Source organism: Pezoporus flaviventris, unplaced genomic scaffold, assembly GCF_033815535.1.
Source record: "Pezoporus flaviventris isolate CSIRO_AGI_PZ_B2104156 unplaced genomic scaffold, CSIRO_AGI_Pfla_v1 ptg000002l, whole genome shotgun sequence".
Taxonomy (NCBI): domain Eukaryota; kingdom Metazoa; phylum Chordata; class Aves; order Psittaciformes; family Psittacidae; genus Pezoporus; species Pezoporus flaviventris.
In genome coordinates, this window is record NW_026892550.1 from 50,531,420 (window position 1) to 50,555,746 (window position 24,327).

The 24,327-nt window shown below is 46.6% G+C and overlaps 1 long non-coding RNA gene across 1 annotated transcript; it reads right to left on the minus strand.

Annotated features, from left to right (window-relative positions):
• Positions 1 to 7,112: 7,112 nt before the first annotated feature.
• On the minus strand, positions 7,113 to 9,657 carry LOC133275490 (uncharacterized). The gene is made up of 3 exons (XR_009745547.1): positions 8,480 to 9,657; positions 8,162 to 8,289; positions 7,113 to 7,281 (listed from the first exon to the last, which is right to left on the minus strand). It is a non-coding gene; the product is annotated as an uncharacterized LOC133275490 (long non-coding RNA).
• Between the last annotated feature and the right edge of the window lie 14,670 nt (positions 9,658 to 24,327).

Genomic DNA, 24,327 nt, shown 5'->3' on the forward strand with positions numbered 1-24,327 from the left:
CCATCACATGCAAGGCCTCTTGTTTCCCCTCCTTCACACCATCTCCCCCAGTGCTGGAGCCCTCCAGCCTGCGCAGCATCACCGTACAGGAATGACAGGGCCTGATATGTGCTGTCTTGCCAAATTGGTGTCTCCACGGCCATGAGGGAATGGATGTGTAATGCTGTGCTGATACCAGCCGAGCAATATAATGCGGTGCCGTTAGGAGCATTACTCATAGCTGATGAACACATACCTTTTCCAGTGAAACACATACATTGCAGAAAGAAATGCATAGATCATTTGCTGAAGCACATTTATTATAGCGAAATGTGTACCTCAACTAATGAAACGCATAGATCATATAGTAAAATGATTATGCTCATACCTAGCAGGCTCACCCATTTATTTTTAACCAACTTATTTTGGTGAGGAGGCTGAGCCTGGCCCTCCCCCCCATTCTTTCTTTGAAAGTGTATTTTTTTCCCATGATACAAACCCAGGTTCCTATCCCAAGATCAACGAGAATAAATTATCAGGGAGCCCTCTCTTACAAGAGTTTGAGCATCCGAGCTGGAGCCGGTTTTGCTGTTGAAGATGGATTTTGCTGCTGTATACTAGGAGCTGCTGCATCTGATGCTTGCTAATTAAAAATGATGTCTATGTGATATGAAATTTTTTAGGCACTCTCCCATAAATGTTAGTGTTGCTGCTCACCTGAAACATCTTTGGCATCCTTATTAGCATCTTCAGCCAGAAGCAGGTTGAGTCAGTGCCCCTTCAGGGTCAGCCATAAACCAGCCATTCCCAGTCCATAAATCCAGCTGGCTCCAGCTCGTGCTTGCCCTGAGGAATGACAAACACTTCGTTTATGACTAAGGAATACCCTAGTACACACATGCCAACCATAACCCCAGCTCAGCAATGCAGGCAGAGGGTGTAAATCCCAGAGTTACGCTACAGCACCAATATCACTCACACACTGAACGATGGACTGGCCTTTCTTCTCCTGATTGTATCTGTTTGAACAACAACCAAAGGAGAGTGGGTAAAAAAGGAAATCACTTTTGGGAGCGATCAAGGAAGGGTAAATAGACCAACAAAAGCAAAAAGCAGCAGAAGATCAGGTATGACATAACTGCACTCAATATCCTTTCCCCTTCTTTTCCCCCTGAACTCCACTGGCTTCCAATTGTAGGACATATCGATTTGAATTTTTTTCATGTTAACTTTTAATTGCCTGGCTGCAGCTGCAAGGCAGCGCCTTGCTGAGCCCATTTCCAGCTACCATCCCGAGCACCCCACCAGCCTCAGCACCCTGTGCTCTCCATCAATAGGAAATCAAGCGGCTGCTCGCAGAATAACTCTTCCTACTTTTCACACTTAGCAGCGAGGCTTTTTCAGCTTGCTCGCATGTCACCAACCTTCGGAGCAGCTTTGTCGTCCAACTATCAGCCCTGCTGGAGACTTTTTATCTTCCTTACAAACTTATCTTTCGAACATGCTTTTTAATGTGTAATCGTTGTTTGCTTCAGCAGGGGAGGCTTCCTTGGGGCTTATTGTGCTTAACTGGCCCTATTGTTGCGAGCCTTTCTGATAGAAGATGTTGCAAAAATACATGCAGGTCAGGCTGGATATTTGCGTTTGCATTTCACGGAAGATAACAGCATTTTCCTTAAGTTATAAGAGTCCCATTTCATTATTCCATGAACCTCTCAGTGAACCTTGGGCTTCACTATATAATTTATGGTTCCTGATACAATCCAACGGTGTAATCTCATGATTTATGTGCTTCATTTATAATTTGATCATTTCTGTATAATACATGTTTTCCTAGATGATTTATGTACTTTCTCCCATAACGTATGTGTTTCATGCCATGATATACGTATTCATCAGGAGCGTGTTATGCCCCTGATGGCACTTTCCCAGGGGGGAAGGTGGGACACCCCAGCCCGAGGCCAAGTCCCGAGGTTAATTGCAATCAATTCACCTTCCATGCAATTACACTTTCATCTGCACACGCCTGTGAAGTGAGCATGCTTAACGCCCTATCAGCGGGAAAGAAAATGTGCCTCTTTCCCCCTTAGAGCCAATAAAGCCAGCCGTGGCATAGGATTACAGGGGGGCAGCGGGGAGGGTTTAGCCCTCTTTTCTAACATTTCCATTGAGAAGGCGCTGAGAATAATTAATTATCTCCCCACTGTGCTGATTAACGCAGGTCTCCTTTGTGGACAGAAGAGTATCCCAAATGCTGACAAGGCAGCAGCAGCCTGCTCCGAGAGCATCCTCATGCAGCACAAAGCCCAGGCTGAAGGGAAAACTTTAGGAAAACAAAAACACACACCCCAGACCCTGAAATCAGGGCTGGAAGGACCCCCGGGGACCACCCTTTCTGATACCCCGTGGTAACAGCTGTGCCCTAACTCTTCCCTGCAGCAGCCAGCCCATCAGGTTACACACTTTCTTCCACCTTTACCACCCATCTCCCTCATTTCCAGACTCCTGCTCCCTTCCTGCTATGCAGCCATGGCTTCTGGTTCTGCCTGCAGCAGGGAGAGCATCACCTTGACCCCCACCTTCCTGCACCCACCATTTGAGAAACCTCAGGTTAAATAAACTCTGCTCTTTCCACCCTCCCTCACAGGAGGTGCTCCCTGGACTGCGCATCACCCTCAGTGCTCTCAGATGAACTCTTGCCAATTAATCCATATTTTTCTTGAAGAGCAGTGCTCAAAATGGGGCAGATTCAGCAGAATGCCAGCTGAGCCCTTGCTAGCACTGAGTGGTACAGAAAGCCTCACACGCCTGTGATTCCCCCCTTTGCTTCACCCAGTGAGGCGTCTGCTTTTTCCACAGACGTGCTTCATGTTCAGCTTGTGATGCTCTCCAGCTCCAGCAGATCCTTTTTTCCTGTTGATCTGCTAATGGATCCTCACCCAGGATGTGAGCCATTTATTCCTACCTAAAACCAGTCCTTTGTGCTTGTCTTTATTGAATCACATTGGTTTTTCTTCAGCTCTCCCTACTGCCTCCTGCAAGTGTGCTGAAGGCCTGCCTTCCTGTGGGCTCCCCACCTCTCCTCCCTTGATGCCTCTGTCGCCCCTCACCCATCCCACAAGGATTCATGAAAATGCCATGCACTCCACTATGGGGATGGGGCACATGGGTAATGGCTCATCATGAGTGGCTTTCTCCCTCTCCTGGTTCACATCCTCATGGCATCTTCAGGAGATGCAGCGTGAGACGGCGTCAGAAGCCTTGCTGAGCCAAGATATATGATATGCATTGCATCTCCACAAGGCTTATTGCCCTGTCATAGGAGGAAATAAGGTGAGTTTGACATGATTTGTTCTTGACAAATCCCCGTTGGCTGTTACTTATCTCTATGCTATAATCTAGAGGCTCATAAATAATTTGCTTGATTATTTCTTCCAGCATTTTTGCCATGTGCTAAGTAGACTGACTGGCCTACAGCTCCTTGCCCCCCCTGGTTTGCCTTTTAGCAAAGATGGGCACTCTGGTTAACCTTTCCCAGGCTTTGGGAACCTCCCTTCACTGTCACCAGTTCTCAAAAACAAAATTGCCAACAGCTAAATGACTGTTTCTGTGAGCTCTCTCAGATCCAGTCTAGTGGAAAATATCCTGCTGTCTTCTTCTTTCACCCTAAATTCGACCTCCTGGTTGCTGAGATGAGCATTGTCAACCTAAGAAATGTTCATTGGTGATTAAACGGGTAAAGCTGGAGCAGGAAAAAAAGATACAGAGTGCTTTTGTCTTCTTGACATCACCTGTTGCTGGCTTTCCCACCTCATTTAACAGTGGGCTCCCCTTTCCTGGTCACCATGAGAAGTAACTAAAACACCCATGGAATGTATCTTTTTTCTTTATGTCATCTGCAGGTTGCATCTCATTTTATGCCTTCTTCCCCATTTTGCCCCTGCAGCTCCATGCTATTTCTTTTCTGCTCACCAGCTACAGCCCTACTTCCCATAGGGTTTCATCTACCACCTCTTTCAGTTTACTGATGTCTGTTCCTGTTCTTTTTCTTTCTATGAATTACGAATCACATAATTTTATGGCGTGACTCTTCTAACCCATCTTCTAGCTTCATATTTAAACAAAGTACTTCCTGTTGATAAAGTCCACTTGCTGTCTCAAGCGCCTCTTTCCAGCATACTCAATGCCACCCTGGACAGGTTGCATCATACTGCATTCCCTTTCCAGTAGAAGTAGGGGTCAACACTTCGGCTTTTAACTTTCACCATTTTCCATTACTTGTCTAAATCTGAGCTGAAAATACATACGTGGTAGAGCTGCAGTTGGTACAGGCATGTGCATATCTGCATCGGAATAAGACATTTCCCTTTCCTCTCTTAGAACTGCTCAATAAAACATTTTATATATACATACTTATATATGGATGTCTATAAATGTATGGTTATATATAATTGTATAAATATATAACAAATATAAATATATGGGTGTAAAACAAGCTGGTACTTTGAAGGCAGAAGGTGTGGGATGCCCATGTAGGCAGGATATTCCTCCAGAACCAATGCTGCTCATTTTCAGATACCCCGGCCTGCGAGGTAGCGTGCCAAAAGAAATACCACCAAGCCTCAGCTTTTTACCGCATGATGAGACAAAAGCCCAGAACAAGCCTGGTGTGTTAAAACCCAGCTGTGTAAACAGCAGGAAGCTGGCTCGTGTGTAGATGCTTTTAAGCGTAAGCCAGATGTGAATCCAGCCGTGGTGCAGCCTTTCCACAGCCAGGGTCTGAGGAGCAGGGACTTACGCAGCCCTGTCTGCCCTACTGCCTGCTCTCTCTGGCTATTGCATTCATGTTGACCAACACAATGGTCTGCATTGAGAAGGAACATCTCAAGGTTATCCCAAGACTTTAATTGGGAATGATGCAAACAATACTCAGGTCTGCGCTATAAAAATTCAAAATTAAAAACCATAAAAAGCCATAAAAATCCTGCCACATCAGAAAAGACAAAGAAGAACTTGTTAATTCTTATCTCACTGGGATGAGACATCCTAGAGTGTAAGATTAGTTTGCATCCCCCTACTTACTGGTATTTTTCCTTGGCCTTGCTCTCCAAGGGGCAATGCCACATCTGGTCACTGTGTTGTGGCATCAGGGCCCAGGTCGTCCTGGTGTGTCACCAACAACCAATCCATCACTCAGCACAGCCTGCAAACCTCTAGGTTCTTAACAATTTTGGGGAAAGAGGGGGGGAAACAAGAGAGGGGAAAATAGGTGCGTTGTGGCACGTGGACACACACCAACCACACCACCATAGGAAGACATGAATTTTAGACAGACCTTTTGTCATTAGCATGTCTGGGTTCACAGTGAGGCACCAGCCTGGTGAGAGTGAGAGGGCCTGGCAGGGAGTGAGGATGGCCAGCGACCCATCCCAAAGCGCCCCAGGCACTAGGAACCACCCCAATGTCAGAAATGACCCTCAGCAACCACAGGCAGCTTGGTGCAGACCCTGGGCAGGGCCATAGTCCTGCTCCTGGATGGTCAGATGTAACATCATGGCCACATGCTCACAGATGTGCCTACCATTAGCCAATCAGTTAATTCATGAAGAGGGGCCTCACAACCTCATGCCTCAGCCCACTGCCATCAGCTATCCTATGAGCTGCTTTGACAGAAGGTACCTCAAAGCCACATATCTCAGTTGTATAAAGGTTGCTGGCAGAAACCATGTCAAAACCGCATATTCCAGTTTTTGGTCTTTGCAACTTATCTGCTCCTCCTGCAGAAGTGGCCTTACAAGAACATACCAAAGCCAGTGCCTGCTACTGGCCTACCAGCGACGTGTGCAGGCAAAGGTGACATCACCAGCACAAACACCAAGCAGGCTGCCTCGTCTGCTCCCCAGACCACTTTGTGTGCCCCCAGCCTTCCCACCCTGCTTTGACCTCAGCAGTCACTTTTCCTTGACACACTTCAGTCCCCACACAGCAGCTGATAATGGGCCTGAATACAGATTTTCTCCTTTCTGACAAGGACCCGTTCCCAGCTAGAGTACCAGGAGCTTCCTGACCATGCCCACCACCATCAGCCTTTACTCTCCTGTGACACCTCTCCAGGTGTGTTTCTAGTTCAAGAGTGGCCCCAGGGAAGTATTGCATGGGGCTTGTGCCATCAGAAAGGTAGAAAGCTTTCAGGAGATGAAACTGCTGCCACCTCCAAGGATATGCACGGTTCTTGATAAGGAGCCGCAAAGAGTGCTCGAGGGGAGCACCAAGGCTGGAGGATAAAGCATGAAGTTTGACAACCACAACTTCGGAACAAGCAAAGTCTTCTCTTCCAGACACTGAAAGAAATGGGGCACTTGTGTAGAAGAGACTGGCCAAGGGCCAGCAATAACCTCACCTCAGTATGCTGGGTCTGTTTGTCGTATAGATGGAGATCTTCAAAAATGAACAAACAAAAAAAAACCAAACTCTGAAGCAGATCTGGTCCCAGGCTCTCAGTAGCAATTTTGTTTGAGTGGTGAATGGATGGACTGATGTTGGGCTAGAAGCTTGGGTAAAACAAAATGTGCAGCCACATATTTGAGGTAGTATATAATCCTAAAATGTGGGTTTCCATTTGATGTCTTATTGATATGGATCAAGCTGCAGTTGTTGCAAAGGCCACCATTCATAAACAGTTTTGTGTCAGGTACTCTTTCCACTAGATTTTTAAGGTAAATGAATATGGATTTTTTCAGCTGTAAAGTATCCAGTAGTAAACAGCAGAGAATAAACCCCAATTTTTTATCTTGACAAAGATAATTCAGTGTTTATAAATATTTTATTCAACAAGAGAGATCCTTGGCAACACCTGAGTTGTGCCCAAGCACTGAGTTCCAGCTAAAATAAAGAACGAATTTCACAGGTGGGACTTGGCTCCAGACAGCTGCTCAATTGGATAACATCACCAGCAGTGCAGATGTAACATCAGTCTTGTACTTTTCCAGATATCCAAGGACTGGGCAAAATACAGACAGTCCACACCAAACTCTTCTGCAGAATGCCACCACTTGGTGCAACCAAGCATTACTCATCAGAAATCATAAGGTTCATGGTACAGGAGGTTGAACCTGATGAAGAGACCTCTTTGCATGGCAAGGTTTGGGTAGTGGGGGAGCTACAGAGGTGGCTTCTGTGAGAAGCTGCTAGAAGCTTCCCTTATGTCAAATAGAGCCAATGCCAGTTGGACCCAAGATGGACCCACCACTGGTGAAGGCTGATCCCATCAGTGACAGTGGTAGAACCTCTGGGAAAACATATCTAAGAAGGGAGATAAGTTACTGTGCAGGGGAAACTGCAACCAGAGGGAGAAGTGAGAACATGGAAGAGGCACAGCTCTGCAGACATCAAGGTCAGTGCAGAAGGAGGAGATGCTCCAGTCACTGGAGCAAAGATTCCCGTGCAGACCATGGAGAGCCCCACGTCAAAGTGGGGGGATGCCTGAAGGAGGCAGTGACCCTGTGGGAAAGCCACCACTGGAGCAGGGTCCTGGCAGGACCCCGCATGGAGAGAGGAGCCCACGCTGGAGCAGATTTGCTGCAGGACTTGCGACCCTGCGGGGGACCCCACACTGGAACAGCCTGCTCCTGAAGGATTGCATCCATGGAAGGGACCCATACTGGAGCAGTCCATGAAGAACTGCAGCCCATGGGAAGGACCCATGTTGGAGAACTTTGTGGAGAACTGTCTCTTGTGGGAGAGACTCCAGGTGGACAAAAAATGGGTGATTAATGTCAACCATCGTGTACTGATCTGGTCCGGGACTTTTTAAGTATCAAGAATAGAGCAGGTAATCCACTCTTGGAAATAAGTTCAAGAAGTCAACTGTAAAGGTACGTATGACTTTACCACAGCTTGCAAAGCAGAAAAGCCTTACAAACAGCTTCAAGATGCACGCGAAGGACTGAAGTATGTTTAAATTCAGGTTTTGGATGGAAAGGACTGAGATGCTCTTTGTGCTTCTGCTGGGGAGGAGGTGAGCATGACAACACCAGCAGCAGTCAGTGAACATGAGGACAGTGAAAGAACTGGAAAAGTGGGACCCGGCTGCACCAAACCCATATGCAGGTCTTCGCACACCACCAAACACCTCACTGCTTTTCCAGGATGTCCCAGGAGAGCCTGGCTGTATAACACCCACCTAGGCCATTTGCTTCCCCAGCACCTCTTGCAGGCTTACAGGTTTCCTCCCACGTGACATCCCGACTGCTGCTCCACCGACTGAGGTACAGGGTGGCACCTCTGGCAGGAAAACCAACATCCAAAGAGCTAAAAAGTTAAAAAGACAACTCAAGTCTCTTGAGCAGCGCTTGCAGCCTCTCATAGCCCAAGCTACAGCACCCTGTTGGCTTAAGGAGCAGCAGAAGTGGCAAAAGCTGCTCCTCGCTTCATTTTGCAAATTAGGAAGCAAGCCTCAAATGAGTTTTTGCCTCCGAGGCAGGAAGCAGCCAGTACTCACCCCACAGCAGCCAGAGCTGCTGTGTCTCCCCAGAGGGGATCTGGGGGATCACGGGGACACCAGCAGGCTGGCTGGGCTCCTGGCAGGTGGGTAGCTCTCATGGCCCCATGTGGGCAGCAGGGGCCCTGGTAGAGGTACGTCTGTGTCTTGCACAGATTTTAGGAGGGACTTTGCTGCTAGAGACACGTACGGAAGACCTGCTTGTATTGGTGTGCGCAGGTGGTAGCATTTGGGTTTAATTATTTGAGGTGATGAGTGAAAATCCACCCCTCCTTTCGGTGGGTTTGAGCAGTATGAGAATACTGACCGATTACCTAAAAGAATGGAGAACTTTTCCTAAGAAAAGACAAGGGAAAGGAATGGGAGCCAGCGCATTTCCCTCGCCCGCAAGACGCCCGTAAGCTTTTGTGTCTGTTTAGCTGCAAGCTCCTGGTTTCCTTTGTTGTCGGAGTGCATTTCACTCTCGTGTCAAAGTGTGTCAACTCTAACCTTTCCCTCCGTAATGCTGGCACCCCTCCAGCCCGCAAACCTCAGCCCGGCCCCCTCCCAACACCAGGCTCAGCCAGCCACAACACCTCGCTGCATAATGAGCAGGCATTTTCTCCCCATCAGCATAGGCAGAAAGGTAATTAAAACTGTTTAGGTATTTTTGTTGTTGTTGTTGCTGCTTTCTGAGGCTCAACAGCATAAATGCAACTTCTGCTCAATTAAGCTTTGGGATAAAAATAAAATAAAAGGAGGTCTTACGGTGGTTCTTTATTTCTGCACGTAAAAACTGGAGCCTGAGATTTATGGACGCCCCCTCCTACCCCCCATGGAAGGAAACCTTCAAATAAAGATGTCTCCAGCTGAAATGGCCATTATTATCCACTAGCACACATATACACACACACATATATATAATGCATATATACACACGCAAACGTACCTATATATAAACCCCAAATCTGCTTGTGCCTCTTCCTGCTAATGCTAAGGGTACATTCCTCCCCATTACAGCAGCATTTGCACATTTATAAGAGGAATAAAGGGGGAAGAAAAGATGCATGATACATGCAGAGGCGCCTTTCCTCTGCCATCCAGAGAAAGAAGAACTAAAAGGATTATAAAAGTTCAGATTAAAATGATATAAAATCTAGCATTTGGCTCCAACACTAGTGCCTTGGTCCTCTGTAGCTAATCTGTATGCACTCTGTGACCTCCTCGCAGCGAACCCTGCTAAATATATTATTCCCACGGGGGCTTTCACTGCTGCTTGGTGTCAGAAATCAATATGTATGAGGCGCGTGGATGGGAATTTCTAATAGATCTGCCTGGCCCTGTGCTGCTTTTCAATATCTGCCTTGGACTATTAGTGCCGGCTCGGTGCCTGTGAAATAACCGAGATAATCTTTTAAGGTGCACTGTTAAGGTGGAACCTAAATGTTGCCGTTTCAATTAAAACAAAATATATATATATTCATAAATCAGCCCACACGACGCATAACCTTGTGTGTAGCCCGATTATAAACAATGATGGGGATTAAAGTATTAGGGCAAGTATGCTAATACCTAGATTTCTGAGGAAGAGCTTAGCTCCTTTCTTATTTTTTTATTAACAGAGAATTGCATAGATTCACGCAGGGGTGGAGGGGAGGAATTAAAAGTGGAGGGAGCGAGGGGTGACACATTGTCTGTGCAATCACCTCCATGCCAGCAGAGCGGTGGAGGTGAAAGAGCGAGATCGCTATATTACTGCAGATAACGCACCCATTTTACCTAGGCGACACCAGACCGTGGTTCTGCAACGCTCTCCATTTTAAACTGGTTTGTGCACACTGAAATTATTGCCTGAGTGATCCTGGCATAATACTACTATTATTATGGAGGGTGGGGAGAGCTTATTTTTCCTAGTCACTGCATAATTGCACCCCTTCCTCTTTCAGAGGTGCTGAAGAGAAGGAGAGAACAAGCTGATGGGGACCCCCTGCAGACCCTTGCACCCAGGGCAGAGTGCCCCCCTCTCAACACCATGCAGGCAGGCAGGCAGTGGAGTGAGGCTCACATTTGAGAGCTGGCTGTGGGGAAGGCTGCGTCCTGCTCTTTCATTCTCCTTCTCACTCTTTGTTTTCAGTTGAATGCACAGAGGAAGCTGTCTCAGCTCAGTGCACAGAGGTGCAGCGCATAAAAGCAATAACTTGCTAAAGGACCTCTTGCTCTCCCTTCTAATTTTTTTCTCCTTTTTTATTAGGGGAAAGGTAATCACTAATCCATGCATATGCTCCTCCGGTTTTATAGGCAGACAGGCTGAGTTCAGCCCTGTGCTGCAGATGACAAGTGGAGAGTCACCACCCCAGAGGACCTGTTTTAGCCACATTTAGCTCCACTGTCCTTGCGAGGTTGTCACCCCACCAGAGGCTGGAGAACTGGCATGCAGCCCTGCTGTTTTATCTTCCCCTCTCTTCTCCCTGCACACTCCACTTAGCATGGCCCAATCCACCTGACAACTCTTTGAAATGCCCTCAACTGCTTGTCTGGCCTGAGCTGGAGGCAGAGGGTGGAGGGCAGCAGCCCACAGTTAAAGACATGGGCCAGGGGAGAGGCATAGGGAGAAATCTCTAACCTAGGAGTGCTCATACAGTATCAAGGCCATCCATCAGGATAAAAGTGAAGGGCTCCAATAGGAGGTTTTGCCCACCCGAATTTCACCGCAGCCCCTGAAATGAGGAGAAGAGAAAGTGGGATCCGTTTGGTTCTGTTTTTCGTAACACCTGCGATTTCCTCCGCAGGTACCATAACCCTGCAGGATGCGGCTCTGCTCCCAGAGACAAAATCCCATCAGTGTTACCTAAGAAATATGAACATGGCTTTTCAGACACTTGTCTGGGTCTGCTTCAGCTGTGCTCCTTCTGGTTAAGCATTAGCATGGTACACAGCCATGAAGTGGGAGAGAAAAAAAAGATAAAAACCCTGGGTGGTTTTTGGAGGTTTTTTCCTATGCTCATCTATAAATAAGCCACAAATCTCTCCAGTCCCTAAAATATTTCACCTGAATATACTTCTGCCCCCCCACATTGTATGTAAATAGATCAGAGCTGCAGAGCTCAATTCTAGATTTAAACACTCACATGCAAGGAGTGTCGGTATTTACATCAGGGAGCAGTTTACCAGCAGCTCCTCTGGGAAGCAGGACTGGGTAGGCAAGGCAGGGGTGCATGCACATCCTGGCAGTGCTGCCTAAGCTCCTGTCCCAGCTCAGAGGCAACACCACCCCTGACCGCGGGAGATAAATTCCAGGCGTGTAGTTTGGATTAACTATCCCCTGCATCCGGAAAAATGCAAATGTTTATAAAGGGCTCCACCACCACCGGCAGTTTTATCCCAGCTCGCTCCCCGCCTCAGCTCCTTGCAGTATTTATAATACAAACACTTCTAATCTAACGCACGCAATTCCCAACAGTTTAATAGGGCTGAAGTTCCCTTCCCGCCTCCCCTTTCTCAACCCATCAATTAGGTAGGTATATGTGAAAACAAACAACCTATGTGTTTTCTGCATCTCTAAGGAGGTGTAATGGTGCAAAGTGCTGGTTATACTCATTTACTGATGGGAAAAGAGGAGCTGAATGGTCTTTGTAAACTGCAGGCTTGGTTCTTCCATATATGCTGAAAAAGGGCTTGAAGGAAAGGGCTTGCACAGGTGCTGCAGCCTTGCAGGGTGGCCACAGTGTCACTGGCAGTGGGAGAGGTGGGAATGTGACACACGACCTAACCGATGCCCCAGATGGGGCAGGCACCAGGTTTCATCCCAGCACGATCAGCCTCCCTGGGTGTGGAAGTCCTTCACCTGTGTTTTCCATATCCATGTAGTCTCATGTTTTTATGCTTATGGCAGCAGAGCAGATCATGAGAGTCCCTTATGGCCTACAACTGATGGTCACTTTAAGTTTGCTTTGCTTCAGTCCACGTTGACCACCAGAGCTCAACTACAGACCCGAGTCTGTATTTAAACAAAGAGATATTTTAAATCAATTTAAAGAATCCATACTTATATATCAGGGAGGTCGCACACCCTCAGTTCTCAAAGAGGCCTCCAGAGAAGCAAGACCCCACATGAGACACGTGAGACACAAGAGAGCGACACATGAAGCATCCCTTGGTCTTCCGAGTAACTCTCATGGTACAAAATGCCACCAAGGTGTAAAAGTAAGTGTGCACATGTTGAAGCAGCATGCAAGCCATTACTGGGAAAAACACCTGAGCTGTTAAGGGGAGCAGCCAGTGGAAGGGGAACCAGCCACTCCTCACTCTTGCCACTATCCCGTGCCAAGTTTGTGCCATTGCAGCATCCGGGCAAAGGCCTGCCTAGGCAGAGTGCTTCTTTGTCTGACCTTTTGCCATGCCCTCTGCCTTATTGCCTCACAGCCCAAATCTGCAGAGATGGGATTTGACAAGAGGTGTCACGTTCCTTCCATCCTAAAGGCAAATAAATGTCCCTTTCGATCACGGCTGTCACCCACTGCTCATTGCTGAGCGACACCCCAGCCCAGCAAATTACTCCTACCCCAGTTGCTGCCAGCAGCTGAAATGCAGTTGACTTGGAGACACTCCTGCACGAAGGCAGAACCAGAAGTAAGCCCAGACTGCAGGTCCACCTTGCAATACTCACACGCAATGTAGATAACACTGGCACCCAAACAGAAGACATATCACTTTCCCAGTAACTGTGCCCTTTTCGAAGGTGGGCATTACACATCATGCTGTTAAGGGAAACACAATTAAAGCAAATCACTAGAAACCAGCTGGTGGCTGTAAGAGAAAACATGCGGGTTTGGACCAGCCCACTTGTCCTCTCCGTGCTGCTCAGCACAGGTTGATGGCTCAACACCATGAGCAGTTGGAGGCCCCTTTCCCTGCACATGTGAGCACAGCCATGATGCTGCCTGCAGCCCTGCTGGTAATGGCAGCGGATGATGCCCCAAGAACCTGGGAAGGGAGCAGAAGAGGGGTGCTGGTCTGCAACAGCAGCATGTGAAAAGATAATAATACTTACTCGCATTGATAGATAGGCAATGAAGCCCATGGCACAGCCACTGACCCGGAACAGCTCTCCAAATTCCTTCCCTGGTTCCCTACCTAGGTGCTGTGCACACCTCTGTGGGCCAAGAGCCAAAACTAAAAGCAGGCTTGAAAGCTGCTTGTGACAGGTGTCCATAAAAGCAGGAATGAAGCAAAAACATTACCAAAACCTGAAACAGAGAGCCCAGAGCAGCATCATATAGTGCAGAACCTTGGAGCCAGGGCACAGAGTTGTGTCACACTCCAGCTCTCTCATGTCATTCCCATGTCTGGAGCATGGTGTCCATGCAAGGCCTTTCCCAGAGACATGGTCATATCACTTTACATCCTGCTGGGCTCCTCAGCCTTTCCTCTATGGGAAGGAATATGAAGAGCATCGTCACCTCTTGTGGGGCAAGGGAGAGGTGGGTCCCCAGTTGGGATGGCTGCCACAAGGATGGAGAGCCCAGATGGGGCCATGGGCAGAGCCAGGAGTCCTGGTGCACTCACAGGGACACAGACATGCACCCACACCCCATGCTTCACCCCTCCATATGCACCAGGCAGTGCTTGGCAGGCTTTTTTCCTCTCCCCTTTCCTCACCACCACCTTCCTCTGATGCAGGGATGGGTGACATACTGACAGCACATTTCCCAGCACAGCAAGTGCTGCTTGCATGCACTTGGTTAGGGCTGTACTTAGGGCTTTTTTAGCACCTGATTGCTCCCTGAAGCTGCCATGCCTTTATTTGTGGGGGCACATGTTTTTAAGCAGTGTTTCAGCACTCTATCCCTGCCTAAAGCATCCTCATCAAAAGCTCTCCTCCACTACCACAGCTCTGCTGGATGCCCTGGTAGCACTTGTGATCCCAACCCAAACCTGTGCTCCCCATTAAAAGCCTCCTTGGAGCAGCTCTCCCATGGGGCAGAGTTTCCCCGGCAAGAGGAAGCGGAAAGCACAGGCATGGCTGGGGCTGAGGCTGGGCTCCCCCCGCTGCGGGGCCTCTCCTGAGGCAAGGCAATTCATCTTAGTCCTTCTCAGCAAATCACTCCTGTGACCACACAAGGCGAGCGGCCATTCAGGCTGAACCCTGGCTGCGTATTATCCAGCAGCAAATCCCACAGAGCCCTGGCAGCTCGTCTCCGCTCCTGCAGCTCGCTCTGCCTCCCAGGAAGCATCTCCCATGAGCTGTTACTGCACCAGAGGTGTAGCTCCATCCCCCGGAAAGGAGGCAAAATCTGACATCCCTCCACCTCCCCCAGAAATTATAAGCACGGCTGCTGCCACACTTGCATTCATTCCAGTGCAGACCCAGCTGCTGCAGCAGCAAGCTGGGGGTGCCAGCAGAAACATCCCCTGCTACGACACTGGTGCACGGATTTCCAGGTAAAGCAAGACCAGCCTTGATGGGGCTGCTCAGCTGCACTAACCAAGATCTAACTTCTTCCTGGTGTTCCCTCTTTTAGTCTCTTGAGGAAACAGGGGTTATCGAACCATTCAGCGGCAAGGGCAGGAGGGGAAGGGAGGAAGGAAGGGAAGGAGTGGGAACCAAGCCAAATTGCATGGTGTATCTTTTCAGAAGTAAAAAATAGTGTCAGAAAAACAAACCTAATCTTCAGCCCAGCGCTGCCTGTCAACATTCACACATCCACACACAACGAGCAAGTGCAAACGCTCTGGGACATGGTGCACCAATAGGTTCAACAGCAGAGATGGTCTTTGGGCTGTGCACTAGGCACAGAACAGGCTGCAGGCACACCTGTAAGTGTGTGCATTGCCACATGCCCACACAGATATCTCTTTCTGCCCCTGCTCCTCTGGCTAGAGGTGCCCGCAGCCCCAAGCCCCAGGAGCAGAGAAGCCCTGTCTGCACAGAAGGCACAGCCTGTACCTCCCAGCTCGGCAGCTGCTGCCCTCTGAAGCTAGCCACATTCGGTGACCCATAATGCAATCCTCATTTGCACGTTTCAGGCCAGAGAAGCAGTTTCTCCTCTCAGCCCTAGGGGCTGCCCTGTGGATGCTCAGCTCCTGTGGTCGCCACAGGTGAGACCAGATTCACTGGCCCCCAGGGCTCTTTCACTGCCTCCTCCCTAGCTCTTAACAGAGGTTTTGGACAGCCCAGTTAGGGCACAGCCTTGAGCAGTCTGACACCTGGTTTCCATGGCCATTGGCTGCTCTGGTACCCAGCTCAGCCATGGTCTATGGCAGTGATGGCATTAGGCACAAGCACTTCCCTGGTAGGTGAGATGGGGAGTAGCTCCTGGGGACAGTCCTTTCAACAAGTGGTAATGACAGTGTTTGAGGCACTGCAAAACAAATGGAATTTAAGAGACAAACCTCATGTCCAGGGCTAAAAAAGCAAACAAGAAGCGCTTTCAGTGCAAGTTTCCCATTCCCATTTCCTCCAGGTACAGCTTGCAGCTCCCGAGCTGCCTTCCCCCTCATCTGCAGGCAAAAGCAAGAGAAAGCAAGCAATGCTCCGAATTCAGAGTATTCTAAGAAAAATGCCAACCTGTCACAGCTACCAAGATTGCTTTTGCATGGCTCTGTATTCCAGACTGTACCACTTTGATGCTTAGAGCCTGTGTTAAAGACCACCGAGGCTTGGCACAGCACAGTGCACCCACCAGGGTGAGCACAAACACTCATCTAGCAGCAATGGCCAAATGCAGCATCCTTGGGTGCTGAGAGCCACATTGAGTTTTGTGTCCCACATCTGCAAAGGAGAAAGAGCAGATCCCAATTCTGCAGGTGTGGTAATGGCTGCAGAAGGCACTTGGCCACAAAACCATATTTGAGGGGAAAAGCAAGAAAAAGCAATCTCTTTTTGGGAGAGACAACAGACACTGGCAACCCCAACACCCTCTTTGTTTAAGCAGAAAGTATTTGAAGGAGCAGTGACAACCCACAGGTGCAAGATCCAGGGTGCTGTACATCCCACATCTTGTGCAGATCGCTGCCACATCAGTGGGAAGGTGACACTTCACAGGGAGAACAACAACTTTAAAATAATAATTAGTGAATTATTACTGACAATTGGAAAAAAATAAACATCCCAGTCTCTTGTACAAATGAAACTTGGCTTCTGGAGTTTCTAGTGATAATAAATATTTAAACACCTTCCTTGTTTTAGCACAAAGCAGAAGAGAAATGCAGTTACTGCGGAGAGAGCAGTGATGTGTCACAACAGCAGCACGGAGCATCGCATCAAAACACGGCAGTGGCTCGTGCCTCAGCAGTGGGGAACAGGGATGGGGCTGCAGCATGCCCCAGCACAGCTCTGACCAGGCATCACCTTCGGGAGGTTCCTTTAAGTAACCACCCTGGCTATGACCTGCCTCTGGGGCACACCAGGGAGGGAAGGGGATGAGCTGGGCTACCAGCTCTTTGCAGGCAAGCCAGAGGACAAACCATGGCAAAACCCCATGTGGCACATGTGCTGGGTGAGCATCAAGCCTGCCTGCTCTCTGGGGCACAGTTTAGCAGCCGCGGGGAGCTGTTTGGCTGGGCCTGCCTCTGCACCTCTGCACCTCTGCTTGCCCAGCAGCCATGCTTTCCATCATACAAATGGTGTTTTATGCTAAGGGGATGCCTTCCCAGAAAGGCACTAACTCACCTTAGCTGCCTCCAGCCTTGCTGGCAGAGATCTGTCCTGGGTCTTCACGTGCAGTGCTGTGGAGTTAATACCCTTCTCACTCCCTCCTTTTTCTCCCAGCAAAGCTGATGGCAACTCCTGCAGCTCACATCACCTGAAGTACCTATTACAAGGTCCTATTTTTGGTGTTTTCTAGCTTTATTCAGACCTTTAGTTCTGCAGGCTGAAAGCTTCAAGGTGAGGTGTCTGCCTTGAGCTGGGTGTGCTGTCAAAGTCCTAGCAAACCCAACTCAGCTGTTTCCGAGAAAACAATTAGGGAAAATCTAGCTAGGGCTTGCCTTATTTCAGCCTCTTTTGAAGGTTGAACTCTGGCAGGGGAAAGCTTAGGAAATGCCAGTGATGGATCAAGGATACATCTCACTCCCTCCCCCTGGATTTGGTCAGCACCAGTACTTCAGGGCAGAAGTAGCCTATGTATTCACACATTGCAATCTGCATTGGTCCCACACCCTGAGCACTGTACCTACCTTGAGGTACTCCAGCCTCTGGGGCCTCAGGCCTGTGCAGCCCCAACACCTTCTTGGGACACAAACCACAGAGCTGGGAGCTGCCTCCCTCTAAGGAAGGCAGGAGTTAAAGGAAGGGAATACAAGGGAAGGGGCAACATAAAACAAAGAAAGAAGTGAGCAAGTGATGTTTTTGCTCTGCCTGTACTGCGTTTTTCCCTGGCTTCTCCTTTCAGCTGCTGCAATTCTAGATTACGTTACTGGAGTAAGCTGTGATGGGTCACAACGGGGAAAAAAGAACAATCAGCTAATAATCCTGCTCGTGCTTCACCTTTGTGGTGAGATTGCCCCAGGATCCTCCCTATCTTGTAAAAGTCACTCTTTCCAGCATAACTAGGCAATGGAAGGCAGGGGCCAGACTGATGCCCCCCAGAGATTCCTGGCTAGGATGGCTGTGCTTCTGCCAGGCTCAGCACAGATGGAGGCTGGGTCCCGGCTGGTCCAGCTGCACAGTTCAGTGATACTTGATCTCACTGCTTGTGTTCAAAGCCTCAAAGTTGACAAAGCATTAGCCCTCCTTCCGCTATCAAATTCCTGAATGCTCTTTGGAAAGATTAAGATAACATGTGTGCCCTGGGCCTCCAGTGGCCTGAAAAATACAGTTTTTATGTGTAATGTTTGTGACGCATCAGATTAACACATGGAAAGGGTTCTGACTTCTTTACATCGAAGGACTACATGGAGTTGTGTGCAGGCATCAGGCCAATCTATTCCTAGCCTTGCTGCATCTCCCTGCAGAATGCTATTCCATTGCAGCAGTCCCCTTGAAGAGAGCATTTAAAGGGTTACCCATTACTGCCAGCATACTCATCTACTGAGACACCTCAAACACAAGAATTCGTAGTTCTTCCATTTTCTACACTTACAACCACCACTTCCAAGCTGTGTGAGACTGAGCTGGCCATCTAAGAGAGAAAATACCTCCACCACCCACAGAGTCTTTTCTGACCAGGCTTTTGCAGGTTGGGAAGTGTCAGACCCCAGGAGCACAGGAGGATGCTGGCCCTGGACCTCTGTGTGGTGAGAAGTCACCTGCCAGCACATGCTCCAGCTGTCCCCTGCACTAACACAAGCATCACCCAGCCAGAGCCAGTGAGCCAGACTGGAGGCAAATGCTCTGCTTAATTGGTCTCAGCAGGAAGCTGCTCTGTGCATGCCAGCGAAGAGGAGCAGGCACTGGAGTAAGCATTTAAAGAAACCCCTGATTTCCCTTCCCTCTCTCTCCCAGCCTCAAACACTGAAAGTCTCCTTTATTTTAAACAAGGAGTGTTTCTCACTGTCAGGGAAATCAGCTCAAGAATAAGATTTTGCTATTGGTATTTCTAAGTTTACTACTGCTAGCAGCTGTGGAGATAGCAACAGAGACCTGGTTAAATCAAGTCAAGATTTGCTCCCTTATACTCCCTTTTTGTTAATTTTTTTCCTTGAAAAGCGGCAAGAAGTGACACAAGGAAACACTTCATCCAGTTCAAATCCAAGTTTATTAGCCTGTAAAAGTTTGTTTCCACACAGTAATCATAAGAAATGAATGAATGTTTATGGAGCATAGCATAAAAATATACTGAGTCAGCCACAGGTTGGAGTCTATGACTGATCACAAAAATTAATCAGCAGATCACATGGCATTGCATCAAAAAGACAAATCAGTCCTAGGAATGCAAACAATCAGGATGAAAAGGCAAAACAAGTAAGAGCAGAATAACAGAAAGCAATAATTAGTTCACAGCTCCTAATGTGGGTGACAGATTTATTTAGGCCAGGTTATTTACCCACTAACTCCAAAAACAGGTTGAAAGCCGTTGTTATCATTTTGCATTAAACAGTACATTCTTGGTCAACACACCACCTGGTCAAATTCACTATCAGTCTCTAGGTATGACTATTAAAATGGAGGCACATAAGAGACTAGGTGTACTCAACAGTCCGACTACTTCTCTTGAAGCCTGGTGGCCTCAGACACCCACAGCTAGAAATCAGAAGCTAAGACAAGACACATGGGTTGAGATACTCTAATCACTGTCTGGACGTGTAAACCCTCTCTCTTAAGAGCCCTCCAGCATGCTATCTGCTCATCAGATCTGGGAGGTTCACCTCTCTGCTGGGCACAGGGGAGGGGAAGGGGTGTTGGACATCTGGCACAGACTTGTGTGTGTTGCATATACCAGGGAGGTCATAGTGGGAATGTCCCCCACTGTGTCCTGTTTGCTTTGGTGTTGATCTTCTGTAGGGTTGTGTCCAGTTGCCAAGCTGATGTATAGACTGCTCACAAGCTTCATCTGATGCAGAGAACACTCGTGTGAAGAGATTTGGGCAAGCAACAAGGGACTTTCACATAGGCTAACTCTTCTCTCTCTCTTTCCAAAGGCAAATGGCTTCTTACGTTTGTGTTTTCCTGAAGAAGAAGGCTGGTTTTATACAGCAGATGTAAAGGAGTAAAGGAAGAAAATTATTTTCTTCTCAAGTGTGGGATGTTTATACACATGCTGGGGAGTACCGCACTGAATAATTAATCCGGACTCTCACTGACATTGTGACACCTGCAGATCTTTCTACAAGAATTCTGATGATTTTTTTCTATCCTTTCTATCTTTCCATCCGAAGATCTTTGACTCTGCAAGGCAAAGGGGCCTTACACAGGCCAATGCACTCACATCTTACGGGGAAGTCCTATTACACTAGGTACCTTCAAAGTTTCTTGGGACATTAATCCGTTAAGGCTAATTCCTAAAATCCTTTTGCAGGGAATGGGAATGACAAACTCTTCCTGCTTATTAGATTAAGAGTAATGCAACAATCCTTTAATATAGTTTGAAAACTTGAAAGAGCAATGGAAATACTTCCCTAACATCACAGCTTCTTTAGGCACTCCAGATGCTTGTCTTGTAAGATTACAATTTGGTACCCATAACTCCTTCATTCTGCCGGTCTTAAGCAAAACTGCCTTGCTGAAGGACCCAGCTACCCGGACGATCATGTCCATCCCAACAACCAAATGTCAAACAGAAACAAAGCAATGGTGGGAGCGGATGCTAACATCTTTGCTGATGCTGAACTTCACCTTTATTTCCTTAGATGGTTCCAATGGTCTCAAACTCTATTTTATGTTCTACAGTTATTACCCAGAAAGTGTATTTCTTACCTTTATAGATTTTGGGGCCATCAATCTGTGCTCACCACACACTAGTGACTGAGTACATCCTTACAGCGAAGTAAGGCAGAACTTATAACTAAGTAAGTCACCTATATAATATCCTCCAATTTCAAGAGCTATCTAGTAAAGCCCATGGGAATGTGGGGAGAACTAGGGCCTCCCAGAAGGCACATTGCCCTGTATCACTATACCGTTCATAATTTCAGACTTGTTCCTTGGAAAAATATAAGAAAGCACTGAAATGGCTAGTGGCAAAACCAAATTGAGTCCAGGACAGCCAGGAAGAATTGAGCTTCCACACAAAAAGGTATTTTCCTTCCTTTTAATAGGCTCAGTAATGAGTTTGTCAGTTTTGGCTTTGAAGAATTACCTGCTTGTTGTTTGGAGTTTTCTTCAATTTTTTTTTTTTTTTAATTAAAAAATAAAAGCTATAAAAAGCTAGAGGTAGTTTTCAACTGCAAGGTTCATATCTGGGGCGAGTGTTTCTCTGGAGCCAAGGGACGTTTTTCATTCAGACTAGTATAAAACAATACTCGAGGGGAAAAAAAGTTGAAAGATAAAGCATTAAAAGAATAGGAACTCAGAGACCTCTTCCCGCTTCCAAATCGACCATCTCATGAAATGAGTGTATTTCCTCCCTGTGAATTCTATATTTAATCCAGAGAGATCACTCACTCTGCCTGAGCAACCTGGCAGCCCTTTTCCTCCTCTTCAAACAGACCTCAAGATTCACTCTTGGCACTGTCTAATGAGCAGTCTATGTCTCCCAAGAACATATATCCTTATGGATTTCGATGAGAGCAGTCAGGATCAGTGGAAAATCCACTTCTATTCCCATCGCTTTGTTGCTTTCTTTAAAAAACAAAAGGATGCACAGAGGTTCCCCCTGGAAAAACAGTTGGCATTGAAAGAATCTCACAGACTAAAGAACCTACCCCGGGTTTCAAACCCTTTCAGAATCCTGTTTTGGCACCTAAGAGCAGACATCCTGTTTATTAAAGGAATATTTGCAGAGAAATGATATTCCAAATTTCACCAAAATCAGATGACCTGCTGCCAGCACAGCCATGACCTATCAGAAGTTGTTTTAATGTTGGCAAGTAGCATGGGGAAATAAAATGGCAAGAGGAAACCCTTTCTTTTGCTATGTACAGTTTGTTTGTAAGACAGGTAAAGAGCAGAATATTGAACTGAGAAGCAGTAAAGCTAAATGGAAGATACTATTGTCATTCTCTCATAAACTGTATTTGTAATCCCAAATACTCCAACAGCAACAGGATGATCTCATCTGAAGTCTATTGTTTGTTGCAAGAGTTAGACGTGAGATTTCACCTTCGTATGGTTTTCCCTACAAAGCTAACTGTAAATTTATCACATCACCCTCACTAGTCCACTCTTCTTATACAACAGAGGTCTATGTTAAAGGGTTGAAGCCTTTCCTGCAATCCACTGTGCTCCTACTTCACTGAACCTTTTCATAGTCTCAAAATGTCAACATTCCTAGTCTTAAAAATGTGGTATCTTTTTCTGCTGTTTTCAAAAATCCAGAGTATGTTACCTTCAGGTATACAACTCATGGGGTTTCCATCGACTGCTAATTGAGAAGGAATTAGTTTTGTAGGTATTGTGCCATCACTTCATAAGCATTCATTCCCATACACAAGGCTGAGGTCAGCATTTGGAATTTCTCACTCATTTGGAGGATTCTTTTTTAAAAGAGGTATTTTTTGTTTAAGATCCCACAAACAAAACCTGTTTATGGAGAAAGAGAGATATTTTGAATACTAAAGTCCTTTATTCAACAACACAGAAATATCACAAAAACAACTTTACTGGGCAAATTGAATGTTTTTATACAGTTTTGTACATGCCCCATAAGTGATTATTCTTTTTTTTTTTCATAAATACACTGTATTCCAAAACTGTTTTTTTCCATAATTGCACAAGCATACATACACCTTACACAAATATCTATTAGAAAATTTAATAGATAACTGCACAGTTCAGAAATAGGAGAACACTGTGAAAGGAGTACATTTCTGTGGCCCGTGTTTCTGAAAAACCCCTCCTGGTTCCCTGCAATCGTGAAAATGGAGTACGTTCTAACATAGGAGCTGTCTTTTATTCACTAAGAATACAGAAGAGCTCAGCGTGAAACTGCCAAATTTAATAAAAACAAAATCTGAAACATTTAGCTGTTACATGAGAACCCACTGTTTGATATCACTATGCATCTAACCATGATCAAAGACCCACTACTGCTTTTTGCTGAATGCATTCGACCCTGAATGGTATGTTCATTTAACTACTTTCTTTCTTCATTATTTGATTACAGATATGGCCCATTTGAAGACTTTATATCCTTTAACATTAATTGTAGGACTTGCCTACCAGGGGTTCTGTACAAAAGGGAGCATCTTCCCTTGTAGGGAGGGTCTGTTATTAATTGACAGAACGGGTACATGTGCCTCCCTTTCAGCCTTACCATTTTTCATAAGTTTATCTGAGGTATGCCAAAAATGCTTCCATTAGGCTTAGTGCTCACACCTAGAAGATGGCAAAAGTATGCTCTGCTTTTTATCTGCCCCCTCCCCCCCCCCTTTTTTTCCTTTTTTTTGCATTGTAAGAATGAAAGACAGAAAAGAATATAAATTTTCTCATGGAAAGTGGTATCGGACCTTGTGAAAAGCACAGGTTTGGTAATTAGAACCTGATAATAACCCAATTGACAAATACATGTGTAAACGGGGAGTGGGGGTAGGGTTGCAGTGGAGAGAGACAGGTCGGAAATGGGATTTCCTTCTTCAAACATCACTAATTAAGATGCTCTATGTGCACTACATCACATAAACACTGTTTCAGCAAAATCTAAAAATCTGAAGGTGCAAAGGAACAACATCCGAGATGAAGACCATATGGGGAAATCAAAGAAAAACCAACTCTTGTTCATTTTCAATAATTAACAGGTTTGCTTGGTTTGCTTGTTTAACAATTTTGAATCGACATGTAAAACACCACAATTACAATATACAGATCCATCAGTTCTTGAAAACAAAACAACAAAACAAAAAAAGAAACCACATCAAGACATGCAACATTAGGGTATTAGACAGTAAGCACATTTCTATGAGTATCTTTGTACACCTAATGTAGCCTGAACTTATTTTTGCCTCTGATTCTGTAAGAGCAATCACAGTTTTCCAAAAAGCAAGGCAAGCTTACCAGCCAGATGTGCAAATAAGGCTTCAGTGTGTTCAGCGTTTTAGTAGAGAACACCTTACAGAGCTCGGATGGGTCTAGCGGTCACTAACAGAGGCCCTAACCAAAAGGTCTCCAACACAAAAAGAATCGTACATGGCTGCCATACTAACAGACATAAAGCTCATCGGAGGGGTATCGGGTGAGTATTCAACTGAGGATCTCTCAGAAACTGTAATAGGGGCACCATGATGGAAGCATTTCAAGTGTGACATTCCAACTCTGAAGCCATGACATCTTATGA